The following is a 22,865-nucleotide window of genomic DNA, read 5'->3' on the forward strand; positions in this document are numbered from 1 at the left end:
CAAATATATTCATTGAAACCATTATTTTTATACTTTTTGCTTTAATTCAAGCAATGTAACGATATTCATTCAAAAAACTGTTAAAATTCAATTTTCAATAAGAAATCGTATTCACGGATTTTGTGTCTTGAAGAAGAAAAACCTGCGATTTTTTCGGTACTTTTTTGAATGCATTTTTTTCTGGAGAAATTTTTGACCGAATTCAGCTTAATTCCCTATAAAACACTCATTAAAAGTGATTTCATCTCGATTGAACAATAAATAAAAATGTACCTCGATTTTTAATAACATTTTCAAAATCGACGTAACTCGGCCTAAGAAAAACATTTTGAGTATTTGTTCACTGTTTTCAAATATAACCACTGAAACCATTATTTTTGTAATTTTTGCGTTAATTCAAGCAAATGTAACGATATTCATTCAACAAACTGTTAAAATTAAATTTTCAATAAGAAATCGTTGTCACGGATTTTGTATCTTGAAGAAAAAAAACATGCGATTTTTTCGGTACACTTTTGAATGCATTTTTTTCTGGAGAAATGTTTGACCGAATTCAGCTTAATTCCCTATAAAACACTCATTGAAAGTGATTTCATCTCGATTGAACAATAATTAAAAATTTACCTCGATTTTTAATAACATTTTCAAAATCGACGTTTCACGGCCAAAGAAGCTTACTTTGAGTATTTCTTCACTATTTTCAAATATGTTCACTGAAACCATTATTTTTATACTTTTTGCTTTAATTCATGCAAATGTAACGATATTCAATCAAAAAACTGTTAAAATTAAATTTTTCAATAAGAAATCGTTGTCACGGATTTTGTATCTTGAAGAAGAAAAACATGCGATTTTTTCGGTACTTTTTTGAATGCATTTTTTTCTGGAGAAATTTTTGACCGAATTCAGCTTAATTCCCTATAAAACACTCATTAAAAGTGATTTCATCTCGATTGAACAATAAATAAAAATGTACCTCGATTTTTAATAACATTTTCAAAATCGACGTTTCACGGCCAAAGAAGCATATTTTGAATATTTCTTCACTATTTTAAAAAATAACCACTGAAACCATTATTTTTATAATTTTTGCTTTAATTCAAGCAAATGTAACGATATTCATTCAAAAAACTGTTAAAATTCAATTTTTCAATAAGAAATCGTTGTCACGGATTTTGTATCTTGAAGAAGAAAAACATGCGATTTTTTTCGGTACTTTTTTGAATGCATTTTTTTCTGGAGACATTTTTGACCGAATTCAGCTTAATTCCCTATAAAACACTCATTGAAAGTGATTTCATCTCGATTGACCAATAATTAAAAATTTACCTCGATTTTTAATAACATTTTCAAAATCGACGTTTTACGGCCAAAGAAGCATACTTTGAGTATTTCTTCACTATTTTCAAATATATTCATTGAAACCATTATTTTTATACTTTTTGCTTTAATTCAAGCAATGTAACGATATTCATTCAAAAAACTGTTAAAATTCAATTTTCAATAAGAAATCGTATTCACGGATTTTGTGTCTTGAAGAAGAAAAACCTGCGATTTTTTCGGTACTTTTTTGAATGCATTTTTTTCTGGAGAAATTTTTGACCGAATTCAGCTTAATTCCCTATAAAACACTCATTAAAAGTGATTTCATCTCGATTGAACAATAAATAAAAATGTACCTCGATTTTTAATAACATTTTCAAAATCGACGTAACTCGGCCTAAGAAAAACATTTTGAGTATTTGTTCACTGTTTTCAAATATAACCACTGAAACCATTATTTTTGTAATTTTTGCGTTAATTCAAGCAAATGTAACGATATTCATTCAACAAACTGTTAAAATTAAATTTTCAATAAGAAATCGTTGTCACGGATTTTGTATCTTGAAGAAAAAAAACATGCGATTTTTTCGGTACACTTTTGAATGCATTTTTTTCTGGAGAAATGTTTGACCGAATTCAGCTTAATTCCCTATAAAACACTCATTGAAAGTGATTTCATCTCGATTGAACAATAATTAAAAATTTACCTCGATTTTTAATAACATTTTCAAAATCGACGTTTCACGGCCAAAGAAGCTTACTTTGAGTATTTCTTCACTATTTTCAAATATGTTCACTGAAACCATTATTTTTATACTTTTTGCTTAAATTCATGCAAATGTAACGATATTCAATCAAAAAACTGTTAAAATTAAATTTTTCAATAAGAAATCGTTGTCACGGATTTTGTATCTTGAAGAAGAAAAACATGCGATTTTTTCGGTACTTTTTTGAATGCATTTTTTTCTGGAGAAATTTTTGACCGAATTCAGCTTAATTCCCTATAAAACACTCATTAAAAGTGATTTCATCTCGATTGAACAATAAATAAAAATGTACCTCGATTTTTAATAACATTTTCAAAATCGACGTTTCACGGCCAAAGAAGCATATTTTGAATATTTCTTCACTATTTTAAAAAATAACCACTGAAACCATTATTTTTATAATTTTTGCTTTAATTCAAGCAAATGTAACGATATTCATTCAAAAAACTGTTAAAATTCAATTTTTCAATAAGAAATCGTTGTCACGGATTTTGTATCTTGAAGAAGAAAAACATGCGATTTTTTTCGGTACTTTTTTGAATGCATTTTTTTCTGGAGACATTTTTGACCGAATTCAGCTTAATTCCCTATAAAACACTCATTGAAAGTGATTTCATCTCGATTGACCAATAATTAAAAATTTACCTCGATTTTTAATAGCATTTTCAAAATCGACGTTTTACGGCCAAAGAAGCATACTTTGAGTATTTCTTCACTATTTTCAAATATATTCATTGAAACCATTATTTTTATACTTTTTGCTTTAATTCAAGCAATGTAACGATATTCATTCAAAAAACTGTTAAAATTCAATTTTCAATAAGAAATCGTATTCACGGATTTTGTGTCTTGATGAAGAAAAACCTGCGATTTTTTCGGTACTTTCTTGAATGCATTTTTTTCTGGAGAAATTTTTGACCGAATTCAGCTTAATTCCCTATAAAACACTCATTAAAAGTGATTTCATCTCGATTGAACAATAAATAAAAATGTACCTCGATTTTTAATAACATTTTCAAAATCGACGTAACTCGGCCTAAGAAAAACATTTTGAGTATTTGTTCACTGTTTTCAAATATAACCACTGAAACCATTATTTTTGTAATTTTTGCGTTAATTCAAGCAAATGTAACGATATTCATTCAACAAACTGTTAAAATTAAATTTTCAATAAGAAATCGTTGTCACGGATTTTGTATCTTGAAGAAAAAAAACATGCGATTTTTTCGGTACACTTTTGAATGCATTTTTTTCTGGAGAAATGTTTGACCGAGTTCAGCTTAATTCCCTATAAAACACTCATTGAAAGTGATTTCATCTCGATTGAACAATAATTAAAAATTTACCTCGATTTTTAATAACACTTTCAAAATCGACGTTTCACGGCCAAAGAAGCTTACTTTGAGTATTTCTTCACTATTTTCAAATATGTTCACTGAAACCATTATTTTTATACTTTTTGCTTTAATTCAAGCAAATGTAACGATATTCAATCAAAAAACTGTTAAAATTAAATTTTTCAATAAGAAATCGTTGTCACGGATTTTGTATCTTGAAGAAGAAAAACATGCGATTTTTTCGGTACTTTTTTGAATGCATTTTTTTCAGGAGAAATTTTGGACCGAACTCAGCTTAATTCCCTATAAAACACTCATTAAAAGTGATTTCATCTCGATTGAACAATAAATAAAAATGTACCTCGATTTTTAATAACATTTTCAAAATCGACGTTTCACGGCCAAAGAAGCATATTTTGAATATTTCTTCACTATTTTCAAAAATAACCACTGAAACCATTATTTTTATAATTTTTGATTTAATTCAAGCAAATGTAACGATATTCATTCAAAAAACTGTTAAAATTCAATTTTTCAATAAGAAATCGTTGTCACGGATTTTGTATCTTGAAGAAGAAAAACATGCGATTTTTTTCGGTACTTTTTTGAATGCATTTTTTTCTGGAGAAATTTTTGACCGAATTCAGCTTAATTCCCTATAAAACACTCATTGAAAGTGATTTCATCTCGATTGACCAATAATTAAAAATTTACCTCGATTTTTAATAACATTTTCAAAATCGACGTTTTACGGCCAAAGAAGCATACTTTGAGTATTTCTTCACTATTTTCAAATATATTCATTGAAACCATTATTTTTATACTTTTTGCTTTAATTCAAGCAATGTAACGATATTCATTCAAAAAACTGTTAAAATTCAATTTTCAATAAGAAATCGTATTCACGGATTTTGTGTCTTGAAGAAGAAAAACCTGCGATTTTTTCGGTACTTTTTTGAATGCATTTTTTTCTGGAGAAATTTTTGACCGAATTCAGCTTAATTCCCTATAAAACACTCATTAAAAGTGATTTCATCTCGATTGAACAATAAATAAAAATGTACCTCGATTTTTAATAACATTTTCAAAATCGACGTAACTCGGCCTAAGAAAAACATTTTGAGTATTTGTTCACTGTTTTCAAATATAACCAATGAAACCATTATTTTTGTAATTTTTGCGTTAATTCAAGCAAATGTAACGATATTCATTCAACAAACTGTTAAAATTCAATTTTAAATAAGAAATCGTTGTCACGGATATTGTATCTTGAAGAAAAAAAACATGCGATTTTTTCGGTACACTTTTGAATGCATTTTTTTTTGGAGAAATGTTTGACCGAATTCAGCTTAATTCCCTATAAAACACTCTTTGAAAGTGATTTCATCTCGATTGAATAATAATTAAAAATTTACCTCGATTTTTAATAACATTTTCAAAATCGACGTTTCACGGCCAAAGAAGCATACTTTGAGTATTTCTTCACTATTTTCAAATATGTTCACTGAAACCATTATTTTTATACTTTTTGCTTTAATTCAAGCAATGTAACGATATTCATTCAAAAAACTGTTAAAATTCAATTTTCAGTAAGAAATCGTATTCACGGATTTTGTGTCTTGAAGAAGAAAAACCTGCGATTTTTTCGGTACTTTTTTGAATGAATTTTTTTCTGGAGAAATTTTTGACCGAATTCAGCTTAATTCCCTATAAAACACTCATTAAAAGTGATTTCATCTCAAAAATGTACCTCGATTTTTAATAACATTTTCAAAATCGACGTAACTCGGCCTAAGAAAAACATTTTGAGTATTTGTTCACTATTTTCTAATATAACCACTGAAACCATTATTTTTGTAATTTTTGCGTTAATTCAAGCAAATGTAACGATATTCATTCAACAAACTGTTAAAATTAAATTTTTCAATAAGAAATCGTTGTCACGGATTTTGTATCTTGAAGAAGAAAAACATGCGATTTTTTCGGTACTTTTTTGAATGCATTTTTTTCTGGAGAAATGTTTGACCGAATTCAGCTTAATTCCCTATAAAACACTCATTGAAAGTGATTTCATCTCGATTGAACAATAATTAAAAATTTACCTCGATTTTTAATAACATTTTCAAAATCGACGTTTCACGGCCAAAGAAGCTTACTTTGAGTATTTCTTCACTATTTTCAAATATGTTCACTGAAACCATTATTTTTATACTTTTTGCTTTAATTCATGCAAATGTAACGATATTCAATCAAAAAACTGTTAAAATTAAATTTTTCAATAAGAAATCGTTGTCACGGATTTTGTATCTTGAAGAAGAAAAACATGCGATTTTTTTCGGTACTTTTTTGAATGCATTTTTTTCTGGAGAAATTTTTGACCGAATTCAGCTTAATTCCCTATAAAACACTCATTGAAAGTGATTTCATCTCGATTGACCAATAATTAAAAATTTACCTCGATTTTTAATAACATTTTCAAAATCGACGTTTTACGGCCAAAGAAGCATATTTTGAGTATTTCTTCACTATTTTCAAATATAACCACTGAAACCATTATTTTTATACTTTTTGCTTTAATTCAAGCAATGTAACGATATTCATTCAAAAAACTGTTAAAATTCAGTTTTCAATAAGAAATCGTTGTCACGGATATTGTATCTTGAAGAAAAAAACATGCGATTTTTTCGGTACACTTTTGAATGCATTTTTTTTTGGAGAAATGTTTGACCGAATTCAGCTTAATTCCCTATAAAACACTCTTTGAAAGTGATTTCTTCTTGATTGAACAATAATTAAAAATTTACCTCGATTTTTAATAACATTTTCAAAATCGACGTAACTCGGCCTAAGGAAAACATTTTGAGTATTTGTTCACTGTTTTCAAATATAACCACTGAAACCATTATTTTTGTAATTTTTGCGTTAATTCAAGCAAATGTAACGATATTCATTCAACAAACTGTTAAAATTCAATTTTAAATAAGAAATCGTTGTCACGGATTTTGTATCTTGAAGAAAAAAAACATGCGATTTTTCCGGTACACTTTTGAATGCATTTTTTTCTGGAGAAATGTTTGACCGAATTCAGCTTAATTCCCTATAAAACACTCATTGAAAGTGATTTCATCTCGATTGAACAATAATTAAAAATTTACCTCGATTTTTAATAACATTTTCAAAATCGACGTTTCACGGCCAAAGAAGCTTACTTTGAGTATTTCTTCACTATTTTCAAATATGTTCACTGAAACCATTATTTTTTTACTTTTTGCTTTAATTCATGCAAATGTAACGATATACAATCAAAAAACTGTTAAAATTAAATTTTTCAATAAGAAATCGTTGTCACGGATTTTGTATCTTGAAGAAGAAAAACATGCGATTTTTTCGGTACTTTTTTGAATGCATTTTTTTCTGGAGAAATTTTTGACCGAATTCAGCTTAATTCCCTATAAAACACTCATTAAAAGTGATTTCATCTCGATTGAACAATAAATAAAAATGTACCTCGATTTTTAATAACATTTTCAAAATCGACGTTTCACGGCCGAAGAAGCATATTTTGAATATTTCTTCACTATTTTCAAAAATAACCACTGAAACCATTATTTTTATAATTTTTGCTTTAATTCAAGCAAATGTAACGATATTCATTCAAAAAACTGTTAAAATTCAATTTTTCAATAAGAAATCGTTGTCACGGATTTTGTATCTTGAAGAAGAAAAACATGCGATTTTTTTCGGTACTTTTTTGAATGCATTTTTTTCTGGAGAAATTTTTGACCGAGTTCAGCTTAATTCCCTATAAAACACTCATTGAAAGTGATTTCATCTCGATTGACCAATAATTAAAAATTTACCTCGATTTTTAATAACATTTTCAAAATCGACGTTTTACGGCCAAAGAAGCATACTTTGAGTATTTCTTCACTATTTTCAAATATAACCACTGAAACCATTATTTTTATACTTTTTGCTTTAATTCAAGCAATGTAACGATATTCATTCAAAAACTGTTAAAATTCAGTTTTCAATAAGAAATCGTAGTCACGGATATTGTATCTTGAAGAAAAAAACATGCGATTTTTTCGGTACACTTTTGAATGCATTTTTTTTTGGAGAAATGTTTGACCGAATTCAGCTTAATTCCCTATAAAACACTCTTTGAAAGTGATTTCATCTTGATTGAACAATAATTAAAAATTTACCTCGATTTTTAATAACATTTTCAAAATCGACGTAACTCGGCCTAAGGAAAACATTTTGAGTATTTGTTCACTGTTTTCAAATATAACCACTGAAACCATTATTTTTGTAATTTTTGCGTTAATTCAAGCAAATGTAACGATATTCATTCAACAAACTGTTAAAATTCAATTTTAAATAAGAAATCGTTGTCACGGATTTTGTATCTTGAAGAAGAAAAACATGCGATTTTTTCGGTACTTTTTTGAATGCATTTTTTTCTGGAGAAATTTTTGACCGAATTCAGCTTAATTCCCTATAAAACACTCATTAAAAGTGATTTCATCTCGATTGAACAATAAATAAAAATGTACCTCGATTTTTAATAACATTTTCAAAATCGACGTTTCACGGCCAAAGAAGCATATTTTGAATATTTCTTCACTATTTTCAAAAATAACCACTGAAACCATTATTTTTATAATTTTTGCTTTAATTCAAGCAAATGTAACGATATTCATTCAAAAAACTGTTAAAATTCAGTTTTCAATAAGAAATCGTTGTCACGGATATTGTATCTTGAAGAAAAAAATCATGCGATTTTTTCGGTACACTTTTGAATGCATTTTTTTTTGGAGAAATGTTTGACCGAATTCAGCTTAATTCCCTATAAAACCCTCTTTGAAAGTGATTTCATCTTGATTGAACAATAATTAAAAATTTACCTCGATTTTTAATAACATTTTCAAAATCGACGTAACTCGGCCTAAGGAAAACATTTTGAGTATTTGTTCACTGTTTTGAAATATAACCACTGAAACCATTATTTTTGTAATTTTTGCGTTAATTCAAGCAAATGTAACGATATTCATTCAACAAACTGTTAAAATTCAATTTTAAATAAGAAATCGTTGTCACGGATTTTGTATCTTGAAGAAAAAAAACATGCGATTTTTTCGGTACACTTTTGAATGCATTTTTTTCTGGAGAAATGTTTGACCGAATTCAGCTTAATTCCCTATAAAACACTCATTGAAAGTGATTTCATCTCGATTGAACAATAATTAAAAATTTACCTCGATTTTTAATAACATTTTCAAAATCGACGTTTCACGGCCAAAGAAGCTTACTTTGAGTATTTCTTCACTATTTTCAAATATGTTCACTGAAACCATTATTTTTATACTTTTTGCTTTAATTCATGCAAATGTAACGATATTCAATCAAAAAACTGTTAAAATTAAATTTTTCAATAAGAAATCGTTGTCACGGATTTTGTATCTTGAAGAAGAAAAACATGCGATTTTTTCGGTACTTTTTTGAATGCATTTTTTTCTGGAGAAATTTTTGACCGAATTCAGCTTAATTCCCTATAAAACACTCATTAAAAGTGATTTCATCTCGATTGAACAATAAATAAAAATGTACCTCGATTTTTAATAACATTTTCAAAATCGACGTTTCACGGCCAAAGAAGCATATTTTGAATATTTCTTCACTATTTTCAAAAATAACCACTGAAACCATTATTTTTATAATTTTTGCTTTAATTCAAGCAAATGTAACGATATTCATTCAAAAAACTGTTAAAATTCAATTTTCAATAAGAAATCGTATTCACGGATTTTGTGTCTTGAAGAAGAAAAACCTGCGATTTTTTCGGTACTTTTTTGAATGCATTTTTTTCTGGAGAAATTTTTGACCGAATTCAGCTTAATTCCCTATAAAACACTCATTAAAAGTGATTTCATCTCGATTGAACAATAAATAAAAATGTACCTCGATTTTTAATAACATTTTCAAAATCGACGTAACTCGGCCTAAGAAAAACATTTTGAGTATTTGTTCACTGTTTTCAAATATAACCACTGAAACCATTATTTTTGTAATTTTTGCGTTAATTCAAGCAAATGTAACGATATTCATTCAACAAACTGTTAAAATTAAATTTTCAATAAGAAATCGTTGTCACGGATTTTGTATCTTGAAGAAAAAAAACATGCGATTTTTTCGGTACACTTTTGAATGCATTTTTTTCTGGAGAAATGTTTGACCGAGTTCAGCTTAATTCCCTATAAAACACTCATTGAAAGTGATTTCATCTCGATTGAACAATAATTAAAAATTTACCTCGATTTTTAATAACATTTTCAAAATCGACGTTTCACGACCAAAGAAGCTTACTTTGAGTATTTCTTCACTATTTTCAAATATGTTCACTGAAAGCATTATTTTTATACTTTTTGCTTTAGTTCAAGCAAATGTAACGATATTCAATCAAAAAACTGTTAAAATTAAATTTTTCAATCAGAAATCGTTGTCACGGATTTTGTATCTTGAAGAAGAAAAACATGCGATTTTTTCGGTACTTTTTTGAATGCATTTTTTTCTGGAGAAATATTTGACCCAATTCAGCTTAATTCCCTATAAAACACTCATTAAAAGTGATTTCATCTCGATTGAACAATAAATAAAAATGTACCTCGATTTTTAATAACATTTTCAAAATCGACGTTTCACGGCCAAAGAAGCATATTTTGAATATTTCTTCACTATTTTCAAAAATAACCACTGAAACCATTATTTTATAATTTTTGCTTTAATTCAAGCAAATGTAACGATATTCATTCAAAAAACTGTTAAAATTCAATTTTTCAATAAGAAATCGTTGTCACGGATTTTGTATCTTGAAGAAGAAAAACATGCGATTTTTTTCGGTACTTTTTTGAATGCATTTTTTTCTGGAGAAATTTTTGACCGATTTCAGCTTAATTCCCTATAAAACACTCATTGAAAGTGATTTCATCTCGATTTACCAATAATTAAAAATTTACCTTGATTTTTGATAACATTTTCAAAATCGACGTTTTACGGCCAAAGAAGCATACTTTGAGTATTTCTTCACTATTTTCAAATATAACCACTGAAACCATTATTTTTGTAATTTTTGCGTTAATTCAAGCAAATGTAACGATATTCATTCAACAAACTGTTAAAATTCAATTTTAAATAAGAAATCGTTGTCACGGATTTTGTATCTTGAAGAAAAAAAACATGCGATTTTTTCGGTACACTTTTGAATGCATTTTTTTCTGGAGAAATGTTTGACCGAATTCAGCTTAATTCCCTATAAAACACTCATTGAAAGTGATTTCATCTCGATTGAACAATAATTAAAAATTTACCTCGATTTTTAATAACATTTTCAAAATCGACGTTTCACGGCCAAAGAAGCTTACTTTGAGTATTTCTTCACTATTTTCAAATATGTTCACTGAAACCATTATTTTTATACTTTTTGCTTTAATTCAAGCAAATGTAACGATATTCAATCAAAAAACTGTTAAAATTAAATTTTTCAATAAGAAATCGTTGTCACGGATTTTGTATCTTGAAGAAGAAAAACATGCGATTTTTTCGGTACTTTTTTGAATGCATTTTTTTCTGGAGAAATTTTTGACCGAATTCAGCTTAATTCCCTATAAAACACTCATTGAAAGTGATTTCATCTCGATTGACCAATAATTAAAAATTTACCTCGATTTTTAATAACATTTTCAAAATCGACGTTTTACGGCCAAAGAAGCATACTTTGAGTATTTCTTCACTATTTTCAAATATATTCATTGAAACCATTATTTTTATACTTTTTGCTTTAATTCAAGCAATGTAACGATATTCATTCAAAAAACTGTTAAAATTCAATTTTCAATAAGAAATCGTATTCACGGATTTTGTGTCTTGAAGAAGAAAAACCTGCGATTTTTTCGGTACTTTTTTGAATGCATTTTTTTCTGGAGAAATTTTTGACCGAATTCAGCTTAATTCCCTATAAAACACTCATTAAAAGTGATTTCATCTCGATTGAACAATAAATAAAAATGTACCTCGATTTTTAATAACATTTTCAAAATCGACGTAACTCGGCCTAAGGAAAACATTTTGAGTATTTGTTCACTGTTTTGAAATATAACCACTGAAACCATTATTTTTGTAATTTTTGCGTTAATTCAAGCAAATGTAACGATATTCATTCAACAAACTGTTAAAATTCAATTTTAAATAAGAAATCGTTGTCACGGATTTTGTATCTTGAAGAAAAAAAACATGCGATTTTTTCGGTACACTTTTGAATGCATTTTTTTCTGGAGAAATGTTTGACCGAATTCAGCTTAATTTCCTATAAAACACTCATTGAAAGTGATTTCATCTCGATTGAACAATAATTAAAAATTTACCTCGATTTTTAATAACATTTTCAAAATCGACGTTTCACGGCCAAAGAAGCTTACTTTGAGTATTTCTTCACTATTTTCAAATATGTTCACTGAAACCATTATTTTTATACTTTTTGCTTTAATTCATGCAAATGTAACGATATTCAATCAAAAAACTGTTAAAATTAAATTTTTCAATAAGAAATCGTTGTCACGGATTTTGTATCTTGAAGAAGAAAAACATGCGATTTTTTCGGTACTTTTTTGAATGCATTTTTTTCTGGAGAAATTTTTGACCGAATTCAGCTTAATTCCCTATAAAACACTCATTGAAAGTGATTTCATCTCGATTGACCAATAATTAAAAATTTACCTCGATTTTTAATAACATTTTCAAAATCGACGTTTTACGGCCAAAGAAGCATACTTTGAGTATTTCTTCACTATTTTCAAATATATTCATTGAAACCATTATTTTTATACTTTTTGCTTTAATTCAAGCAATGTAACGATATTCATTCAAAAAACTGTTAAAATTCAATTTTCAATAAGAAATCGTATTCACGGATTTTGTGTCTTGAAGAAGAAAAACCTGCGATTTTTTCGGTACTTTTTTGAATGCATTTTTTTCTGGAGAAATTTTTGACCGAATTCAGCTTAATTCCCTATAAAACACTCATTAAAAGTGATTTCATCTCGATTGAACAATAAATAAAAATGTACCTCGATTTTTAATAACATTTTCAAAATCGACGTAACTCGGCCTAAGGAAAACATTTTGAGTATTTGTTCACTGTTTTGAAATATAACCACTGAAACCATTATTTTTGTAATTTTTGCGTTAATTCAAGCAAATGTAACGATATTCATTCAACAAACTGTTAAAATTAAATTTTCAATAAGAAATCGTTGTCACGGATTTTGTATCTTGAAGAAAAAAAACATGCGATTTTTTCGGTACACTTTTGAATGCATTTTTTTCTGGAGAAATGTTTGACCGAGTTCAGCTTAATTCCCTATAAAACACTCATTAAAAGTGATTTCATCTCGATTGAACAATAAATAAAAATGTACCTCGATTTTTAATAACATTTTCAAAATCGACGTTTCACGGCCAAAGAAGCATATTTTGAATATTTCTTCACTATTTTCAAAAATAACCACTGAAACCATTATTTTATAATTTTTGCTTTAATTCAAGCAAATGTAACGATATTCATTCAAAAAACTGTTAAAATTCAATTTTTCGATAAGAAATCGTTGTCACGGATTTTGTATCTTGAAGAAGAAAAACATGCGATTTTTTTCGGTACTTTTTTGAATGCATTTTTTTCTGGAGAAATTTTTGACCGATTTCAGCTTAATTCCCTATAAAACACTCATTGAAAGTGATTTCATCTCGATTTACCAATAATTAAAAATTTACCTCGATTTTTGATAACATTTTCAAAATCGACGTTTTACGGCCAAAGAAGCATACTTTGAGTATTTCTTCACTATTTTCAAATATAACCACTGAAACCATTATTTTTGTAATTTTTGCGTTAATTCAAGCAAATGTAACGATATTCATTCAACAAACTGTTAAAATTCAATTTTAAATAAGAAATCGTTGTCACGGATTTTGTATCTTGAAGAAAAAAAACATGCGATTTTTTCGGTACACTTTTGAATGCATTTTTTTCTGGAGAAATGTTTGACCGAATTCAGCTTAATTCCCTATAAAACACTCATTGAAAGTGATTTCATCTCGATTGAACAATAATTAAAAATTTACCTCGATTTTTAATAACATTTTCAAAATCGACGTTTCACGGCCAAAGAAGCTTACTTTGAGTATTTCTTCACTATTTTCAAATATGTTCACTGAAACCATTATTTTTATACTTTTTGCTTTAATTCAAGCAAATGTAACGATATTCAATCAAAAAACTGTTAAAATTAAATTTTTCAATAAGAAATCGTTGTCACGGATTTTGTATCTTGAAGAAGAAAAACATGCGATTTTTTCGGTACTTTTTTGAATGCATTTTTTTCTGGAGAAATTTTTGACCGATTTCAGCTTAATTCCCTATAAAACACTCATTGAAAGTGATTTCATCTCGATTTACCAATAATTAAAAATTTACCTCGATTTTTGATAACATTTTCAAAATCGACGTTTTACGGCCAAAGAAGCATACTTTGAGTATTTCTTCACTATTTTCAAATATAACCACTGAAACCATTATTTTTGTAATTTTTGCGTTAATTCAAGCAAATGTAACGATATTCATTCAACAAACTGTTAAAATTCAATTTTAAATAAGAAATCGTTGTCACGGATTTTGTATCTTGAAGAAAAAAAACATGCGATTTTTTCGGTACACTTTTGAATGCATTTTTTTCTGGAGAAATGTTTGACCGAATTCAGCTTAATTCCCTATAAAACACTCATTGAAAGTGATTTCATCTCGATTGAACAATAATTAAAAATTTACCTCGATTTTTAATAACATTTTCAAAATCGACGTTTCACGGCCAAAGAAGCTTACTTTGAGTATTTCTTCACTATTTTCAAATATGTTCACTGAAACCATTATTTTTATACTTTTTGCTTTAATTCAAGCAAATGTAACGATATTCAATCAAAAAACTGTTAAAATTAAATTTTTCAATAAGAAATCGTTGTCACGGATTTTGTATCTTGAAGAAGAAAAACATGCGATTTTTTCGGTACTTTTTTGAATGCATTTTTTTCTGGAGAAATTTTTGACCGAATTCAGCTTAATTCCCTATAAAACACTCATTGAAAGTGATTTCATCTCGATTGACCAATAATTAAAAATTTACCTCGATTTTTAATAACATTTTCAAAATCGACGTTTTACGGCCAAAGAAGCATACTTTGAGTATTTCTTCACTATTTTCAAATATATTCATTGAAACCATTATTTTTATACTTTTTGCTTTAATTCAAGCAATGTAACGATATTCATTCAAAAAACTGTTAAAATTCAATTTTCAATAAGAAATCGTATTCACGGATTTTGTGTCTTGAAGAAGAAAAACCTGCGATTTTTTCGGTACTTTTTTGAATGCATTTTTTTCTGGAGAAATTTTTGACCGAATTCAGCTTAATTCCCTATAAAACACTCATTAAAAGTGATTTCATCTCGATTGAACAATAAATAAAAATGTACCTCGATTTTTAATAACATTTTCAAAATCGACGTAACTCGGCCTAAGAAAAACATTTTGAGTATTTGTTCACTGTTTTCAAATATAACCACTGAAACCATTATTTTTGTAATTTTTGCGTTAATTCAAGCAAATGTAACGATATTCATTCAACAAACTGTTAAAATTAAATTTTCAATAAGAAATCGTTGTCACGGATTTTGTATCTTGAAGAAAAAAACATGCGATTTTTTCGGTACACTTTTGAATGCATTTTTTTCTGGAGAAATGTTTGACCGAGTTCAGCTTAATTCCCTATAAAACACTCATTGAAAGTGATTTCATCTCGATTGAACAATAATTAAAAATTTACCTCGATTTTTAATAACATTTTCAAAATCGACGTTTCACGGCCAAAGAAGCTTACTTTGAGTATTTCTTCACTATTTTCAAATATGTTCACTGAAACCATTATTTTTATACTTTTTGCTTTAATTCAAGCAAATGTAACGATATTCAATCAAAAAACTGTTAAAATTAAATTTTTCAATAAGAAATCGTTGTCACGGATTTTGTATCTTGAAGAAGAAAAACATGCGATTTTTTCGGTACTTTTTTGAATGCATTTTTTTCAGGAGAAATTTTGGACCGAATTCAGCTTAATTCCCTATAAAACACTCATTAAAAGTGATTTCATCTCGATTGAACAATAAATAAAAATGTACCTCGATTTTTAATAACATTTTCAAAATCGACGTTTCACGGCCAAAGAAGCATACTTTGAGTATTTCTTCACTATTTTCAAATATGTTCACTGAAAGCATTATTTTTATACTTTTTGCTTTAATTCAAGCAAATGTAACGATATTCAATCAAAAAACTGTTAAAATTAAATTTTTCAATCAGAAATCGTTGTCACGGATTTTGTATCTTGAAGAAGAAAAACATGCGATTTTTTCGGTACTTTTTTGAATGCATTTTTTTCTGGAGAAATTTTTGACCCAATTCAGCTTAATTCCCTATAAAACACTCATTAAAAGTGATTTCATCTCGATTGAACAATAAATAAAAATGTACCTCGATTTTTAATAACATTTTCAAAATCGACGTTTCACGGCCAAAGAAGCATATTTTGAGTATTTCTTCACTATTTTCAAATATAACCACTGAAACCATTATTTTTATACTTTTTGCTTTAATTCAAGCAAGTGTAACGATATTCATTCAAAAAACTGTTAAAATTCAAATTTCTATAAGAAATCGTATTCACGGATTTTGTGTCTTGAAGAAGAAAAACCTGCGACTTTTTCGGTACTTTTTTGAATGAATTTTTTTCTGGAGAAATTTTTGACCGAATTCAGCTTAATTCCCTACAAAACACTCATTAAAAGTGATTTCATCTCGATTGAACAATAAATAAAAATGTACCTCGATTTTTAATAACATTTTCAAAATCGACGTAACTCGGCCTAAGAAAAACATTTTGAGTATTTGTTCACTGTTTTCAAATATAACCACTGAAACCATTATTTTTGTAATTTTTGCGTTAATTCAAGCAAATGTAACGATATTCATTCAACAAACTGTTAAAATTAAATTTTCAATAAGAAATCGTTGTCACGGATTTTGTATCTTGAAGAAAAAAAACATGCGATTTTTTCGGTACACTTTTGAATGCATTTTTTTCTGGAGAAATGTTTGACCGAGTTCAGCTTAATTCCCTATAAAACACTCATTGAAAGTGATTTCATCTCGATTGAACAATAATTAAAAATTTACCTCGATTTTTAATAACACTTTCAAAATCGACGTTTCACGGCCAAAGAAGCTTACTTTGAGTATTTCTTCACTATTTTCAAATATGTTCACTGAAACCATTATTTTTATACTTTTTGCTTTAATTCAAGCAAATGTAACGATATTCAATCAAAAAACTGTTAAAATTAAATTTTTCAATAAGAAATCGTTGTCACGGATTTTGTATCTTGAAGAAGAAAAACATGCTATTTTTTCGGTACTTTTTTGAATGCATTTTTTTCAGGAGAAATTTTGGACCGAATTCAGCTTAATTCCCTATAAAACACTCATTAAAAGTGATTTCATCTCGATTGAACAATAAATAAAAATGTACCTCGATTTTTAATAACATTTTCAAAATCAACGTTTCACGGCCAAAGAAGCATACTTTGAGTATTTCTTCACTATTTTCAAACATGTTCACTGAAAGCATTATTTTTATACTTTTTGCTTTAATTCAAGCAAATGTAACGATATTCAATCAAAAAACTGTTAAAATTAAATTTTTCAATCAGAAATCGTTGTCACGGATTTTGTATCTTGAAGAAGAAAAACATGCGATTTTTTCGGTACTTTTTGAATGCATTTTTTTCTGGAGAAATTTTTGACCCAATTCAGCTTAATTCCCTATAAAACACTCATTAAAAGTGATTTCATCTCGATTGAACAATAAATAAAAATGTACCTCGATTTTTAATAACATTTTCAAAATCGACGTTTCACGGCCAAAGAAGCATATTTTGAGTATTTCTTCACTATTTTCAAATATAACCACTGAAACCATTATTTTTATACTTTTTGCTTTAATTCAAGCAAATATAACGATATTCATTCAAAAATCTGTTAAAATTCAATTTTTCAATAAGAAATCGTTGTCACGGATTTTGTATCTTGAAGAAGAAAAACATGCGATTTTTTCGGTACACTTTTGAATGCATTTTTTCTGGAGAAATGTTTGACCGAATTCAGCTTAATTCCCTATAAAACACTCAATAAAAGTGATTTCATCTCGATTGAACAATAATTAAAAATTTACCTCGATTTTTAATAACATTTTCAAAATCGACGTTTCACGGCCAAAGAAGCTTACTTTGAGTATTTCTTCACTATTTTCAAATATGTTCACTGAAACCATTATTTTTATACTTTTTGCTTTAATTGAAGCAAATGTAACGATATTCAATCAAAAAACTGTTAAAATTAAATTTTTCAATAAGAAATCGTTGTCACGGATTTTGTATCTTGAAGAAGAAAAACATGCGATTTTTTCGGTACTTTTTTGAATGCATTTTTTTCAGGAGAAATTTTGGACCGAATTCAGCTTAATTCCCTATAAAACACTCATTAAAAGTGATTTCATCTCGATTGAACAATAAATAAAAATGTACCTCGATTTTTAATAACATTTTCAAAATCGACGTTTCACGGCCAAAGAAGCATACTTTGAGTATTTCTTCACTATTTTCAAATATGTTCACTGAAAGCATTATTTTTATACTTTTTGCTTTAATTCAAGCAAATGTAACGATATTCAATCAAAAAACTGTTAAAATTAAATTTTTCAATCAGAAATCGTTGTCACGGATTTTGTATCTTGAAGAAGTAAAACATGCGATTTTTTCGGTACTTTTTTGAATGCATTTTTTTCTGGAGAAATTTTTGACCCAATTCAGCTTAATTCCCTATAAAACACTCATTAAAAGTGATTTCATCTCGATTGAACAATAAATAAAAATGTACCTCGATTTTTAATAACATTTTCAAAATCGACGTTTCACGGCCAAAGAAGCATATTTTGAGTATTTCTTCACTATTTTCAAATATAACCACTGAAACCATTATTTTTATACTTTTTGCTTTAATTCAAGCAAGTGTAACGATATTCATTCAAAAAACTGTTAAAATTCAAATTTCAATAAGAAATCGTATTCACGGATTTTGTGTCTTGAAGAAGAAAAACCTGCGACTTTTTCGGTACTTTTTTGAATGAATTTTTTTCTGGAGAAATTTTTGACCGAATTCAGCTTAATTCCCTACAAAACACTCATTAAAAGTGATTTCATCTCGATTGAACAATAAATAAAAATGTACCTCGATTTTTAATAACATTTTCAAAATCGACGTAACTCGGCCTAAGAAAAACATTTTGAGTATTTGTTCACTGTTTTCAAATATAACCACTGAAACCATTATTTTTGTAATTTTTGCGTTAATTCAAGCAAATGTAACGATATTCATTCAACAAACTGTTAAAATTAAATTTTCAATAAGAAATCGTTGTCACGGATTTTGTATCTTGAAGAAAAAAAACATGCGATTTTTTCGGTACACTTTTGAATGCATTTTTTTCTGGAGAAATGTTTGACCGAGTTCAGCTTAATTCCCTATAAAACACTCATTGAAAGTGATTTCATCTCGATTGAACAATAATTGAAAATTTACCTCGATTTTTAATAACACTTTCAAAATCGACGTTTCACGGCCAAAGAAGCTTACTTTGAGTATTTCTTCACTATTTTCAAATATGTTCACTGAAACCATTATTTTTATACTTTTTGCTTTAATTCAAGCAAATGTAACGATATTCAATCAAAAAACTGTTAAAATTAAATTTTTCAATAAGAAATCGTTGTCACGGATTTTGTATCTTGAAGAAGAAAAACATGCGATTTTTTCGGTACTTTTTTGAATGCATTTTTTTCAGGAGAAATTTTGGACCGAATTCAGCGTAATTCCCTATAAAACACTCATTAAAAGTGATTTCATCTCGATTGAACAATAAATAAAAATGTACCTCGATTTTTAATAACATTTTCAAAATCGCCGTAACTCGGCCTAAGAAAAACATTTTGAGTATTTGTTCACTGTTTTCAAATATAACCACTGAAACCATTATTTTTGTAATTTTTGCGTTAATTCAAGCAAATGTAACGATATTCATTCAACAAACTGTTAAAATTAAATTTTCAATAAGAAATCGTTGTCACGGATTTTGTATCTTGAAGAAAAAAAACATGCGATTTTTTCGGTACACTTTTGAATGCATTTTTTTCTGGAGAAATTTTTGACCCAATTCAGCTTAATTCCCTATAAAACACTCATTAAAAGTGATTTCATCTCGATTGAACAATAAATAAAAATGTACCTCGATTTTTAATAACATTTTCAAAATCGACGTTTCACGGCCAAAGAAGCATATTTTGAGTATTTCTTCACTATTTTCAAATATAACCACTGAAACCATTATTTTTATACTTTTTGCTTTAATTCAAGCAAATATAACGATATTCATTCAAAAAACTGTTAAAATTCAATTTTTCAATAAGAAATCGTTGTCACGGATTTTGTATCTTGAAGAAGAAAAACATGCGATTTTTTCGGTACACTTTTGAATGCATTTTTTCTGGAGAAATGTTTGACCGAATTCAGCTTAATTCCCTATAAAACACTCAATAAAAGTGATTTCATCTCGATTGAACAATAAACAAAAATGTACCTCGATTTTTAATAACATTTTCAAAATCGACGTTTCACGGCCAAAGAATCATACTTTGAGTATTTCTTCACTATTTTCAAATATATTCATTGAAACCATTAATTTTATACTTTTTGCTTTAATTCAAGCAATGTAACGATATTCATTCAAAAAACTTAAAATTCAATTTTCAATAAGAAATCGTATTCACGGATTTTGTGTCTTGAAGAAGAAAAACCTGCGATTTTTTCGGTACTTTTTTGAATGCATTTTTTTTTGGAGAAATTTTTGACCGAATTCAGCTTAATTCCCTATAAAACACTCATTGAAAGTGGTGGTTCGAGCCCACCCGGGACCGGTGTTGTGGGATCTCAAATGTAACGTAAAAACCAAAGTTTTTCCACAATACCTGACAACCATTTAATTTTTGGGTTTCCGTGCCGCATTGGTTAGCGCTTTCGGCTATGAACCGAAAGGTTGGTGGTTCGTGCCCATCCGGGAGCGGTGTTGTGAGGTCTCAGATGTGACGTAAAAAGTCAGAGTTTTTCCACAATACCTGACAAACATTTAATATTTGGCTTCCGTGGCGCAATGGTTAGCGCGCTCAACTGTTATTCAAAAGGTTGGTGGTTCGAGCGTACCCGGAAGTGGTGTTGTGATGTCTCAGATGTGACGTAAAAAGTCGAGGTTTTTCCACAATAACTGACGACCTTTTAATATTTGGGCTTCCGTTGCGCAATGGTTAGCGCGTTCGGCTGTTAACCGAAAGGTTGGTGGTTCGAGCCCTCCCGGGAGCGTTTTTGTTTGATCTCTAATGTAACGTAAAAAGCCAAAGTTTTTCCACAATACCTGACGAACATTTAATTTTTGGGCTTCCGTGGCGCAATAATTAGCGCGTCCAGCTATTAATCGAAAGGTTGGTGGTTCGAGCCCACCCGGGAGCGGTGTTGTGGGATCTCAAATGTAACGTAGAAAGCCAAAGTTTTTCCACAAAACCTGACTACCATTTAATTTTTGGGCTTCCTTGGCGCAATGGTTAGCGCGTTCGGCTGTTGACCGAAAGGTTGGTGGTTCGAGCCCACCTTGGAGAGGTGCTGTAGGGTCTCAGATGTAACGTAAAAAGTCTTACCTTATCCACAATACCTAACAACCATTTAATTTCTGAGCTTCTGTGGCTCACTGGTTAGCGCGTTCGGCTGTTAACCAATAGGTTGGTGGTTCGAGCCCATCCGGGAGAAGTGTTGTGACGTCTCAGATGTAACGTAAAATGTCAGGGTTTTTCCACAATACCTGACGAGCATTTAATTTTTGGGCTTCCGTGGCTCAATGGTTAGAGCGTTCGGCTGTTAACCAATAGGTTGGTAGTTCGAGTCCTCCCGGGAGCGGTGTTGTGACGTCTCAGATGTAACGTAAAATGTCAGGGTTTTTCCACAATACCTGACGAGCATTTAATTTTTGGGCTTCCGTGGCGCAATGGTTAGCGCGTTCAGCTGTTAATCGAAAGGTTGGTGGTTCGAGCCCATCCGGGAGCAGTGTTGTGTGGTCTCAGATGTGAAGTAAAAAGTCAAAGTTTTACCTCAATACCTGACGACCATTTAATATTTGGGCTTCCGTTGCGCTATGGTTAGCGCGTTCGGCTGTTAACCGAAAGGTTGGTGTTTCGAGCCCACCCAGGAGAGGTGTTGTGGGGTCTCAGATGTAGCGTAAAAAGTCAAAACTTTTTCACAATACGGGACAAACATTAATTTCTGAACTTCCGTGGCTCAATGGTTAGCGCGTTCGGCTGTTAACCAATAGGTTGGTGGTTCGAGCCCATCCGGAATTAGTGTTGTGACGTCTCAGATGTAATGTAAAAAGTCAAACGTTTTCCACAATAACTGACGAACCGAAAGTTTGGTGGTTCGAGCCCATCCGGGAGCGTTTTGTGGTGTCTCAGATGTAACGTGAAAAGTCAGAGTTTTTCCACAATACCTGACGAACATTTAATTTTTGGGCTTCCGTGGCGCAATGGTTAGTGCGCTCAGCTGTTATTCAAAAGGTTGGTGGTTCGAGCCCCTCCGGGAGCGTTTTGTGGGGTCTCAGATATAACGTAAAAAGTCAGAGTTTCTCCACAATACCTGACAACCAATTAATTACTGAGCTTCCGTGGCTCAATGGTTAGCGCGTTCGGCTGATAACCAATAGGTTGGTGGTTCGAGCCCATCCGGGAGCGGTGTTGTGAGGTCTCAGATGTAACGTAAAATGTCATAGTTTTTCCACAGCACCTGACGACCATTTAAATTTTGGGCTTCCGTGGCGCAATGGTTAGCGCGTTCAGCTGTTATTCAAAAGACTGGTGGTTTGAGCCCTCCCGGGAGCGGTGTTGTGAGGTCGCAAATGTGACGTAAAAAGTCAAGGATTTTCCACAATACCTGACTACCATTTAATTTTTGGGCTTCCTTGGCGCAATGGTTAGCGCGTTCGGCTGTTGACCGAAAGGTTGGTGGTTCGAGCCCACCTGGGAGAGGTGCTGTAGGGTCTCAGATGTAACGTAAAAAGTCATAACTTACCCACAATACCTAACAACCATTTAATTTTTGGGCTTCTGTGGCTCAATGGTTAGAGC

The 22,865-nt window shown here is 29.5% G+C and overlaps 1 non-coding gene across 1 annotated transcript; it reads left to right on the forward strand.

The window, feature by feature from the left end:
• Positions 1 to 22,399: 22,399 nt before the first annotated feature.
• On the forward strand, positions 22,400 to 22,472 carry TRNAI-GAU (transfer RNA isoleucine (anticodon GAU)). The gene has a single exon. It is a non-coding gene; the product is annotated as a tRNA-Ile (tRNA).
• Positions 22,473 to 22,865: the final 393 nt, after the last annotated feature.

This window comes from Phalangium opilio, unplaced genomic scaffold, assembly GCF_054372755.1.
Source record: "Phalangium opilio isolate 3A_F unplaced genomic scaffold, DU_Popi_V2 ptg000003l_1, whole genome shotgun sequence".
Taxonomy (NCBI): Eukaryota; Metazoa; Arthropoda; class Arachnida; order Opiliones; family Phalangiidae; genus Phalangium; species Phalangium opilio.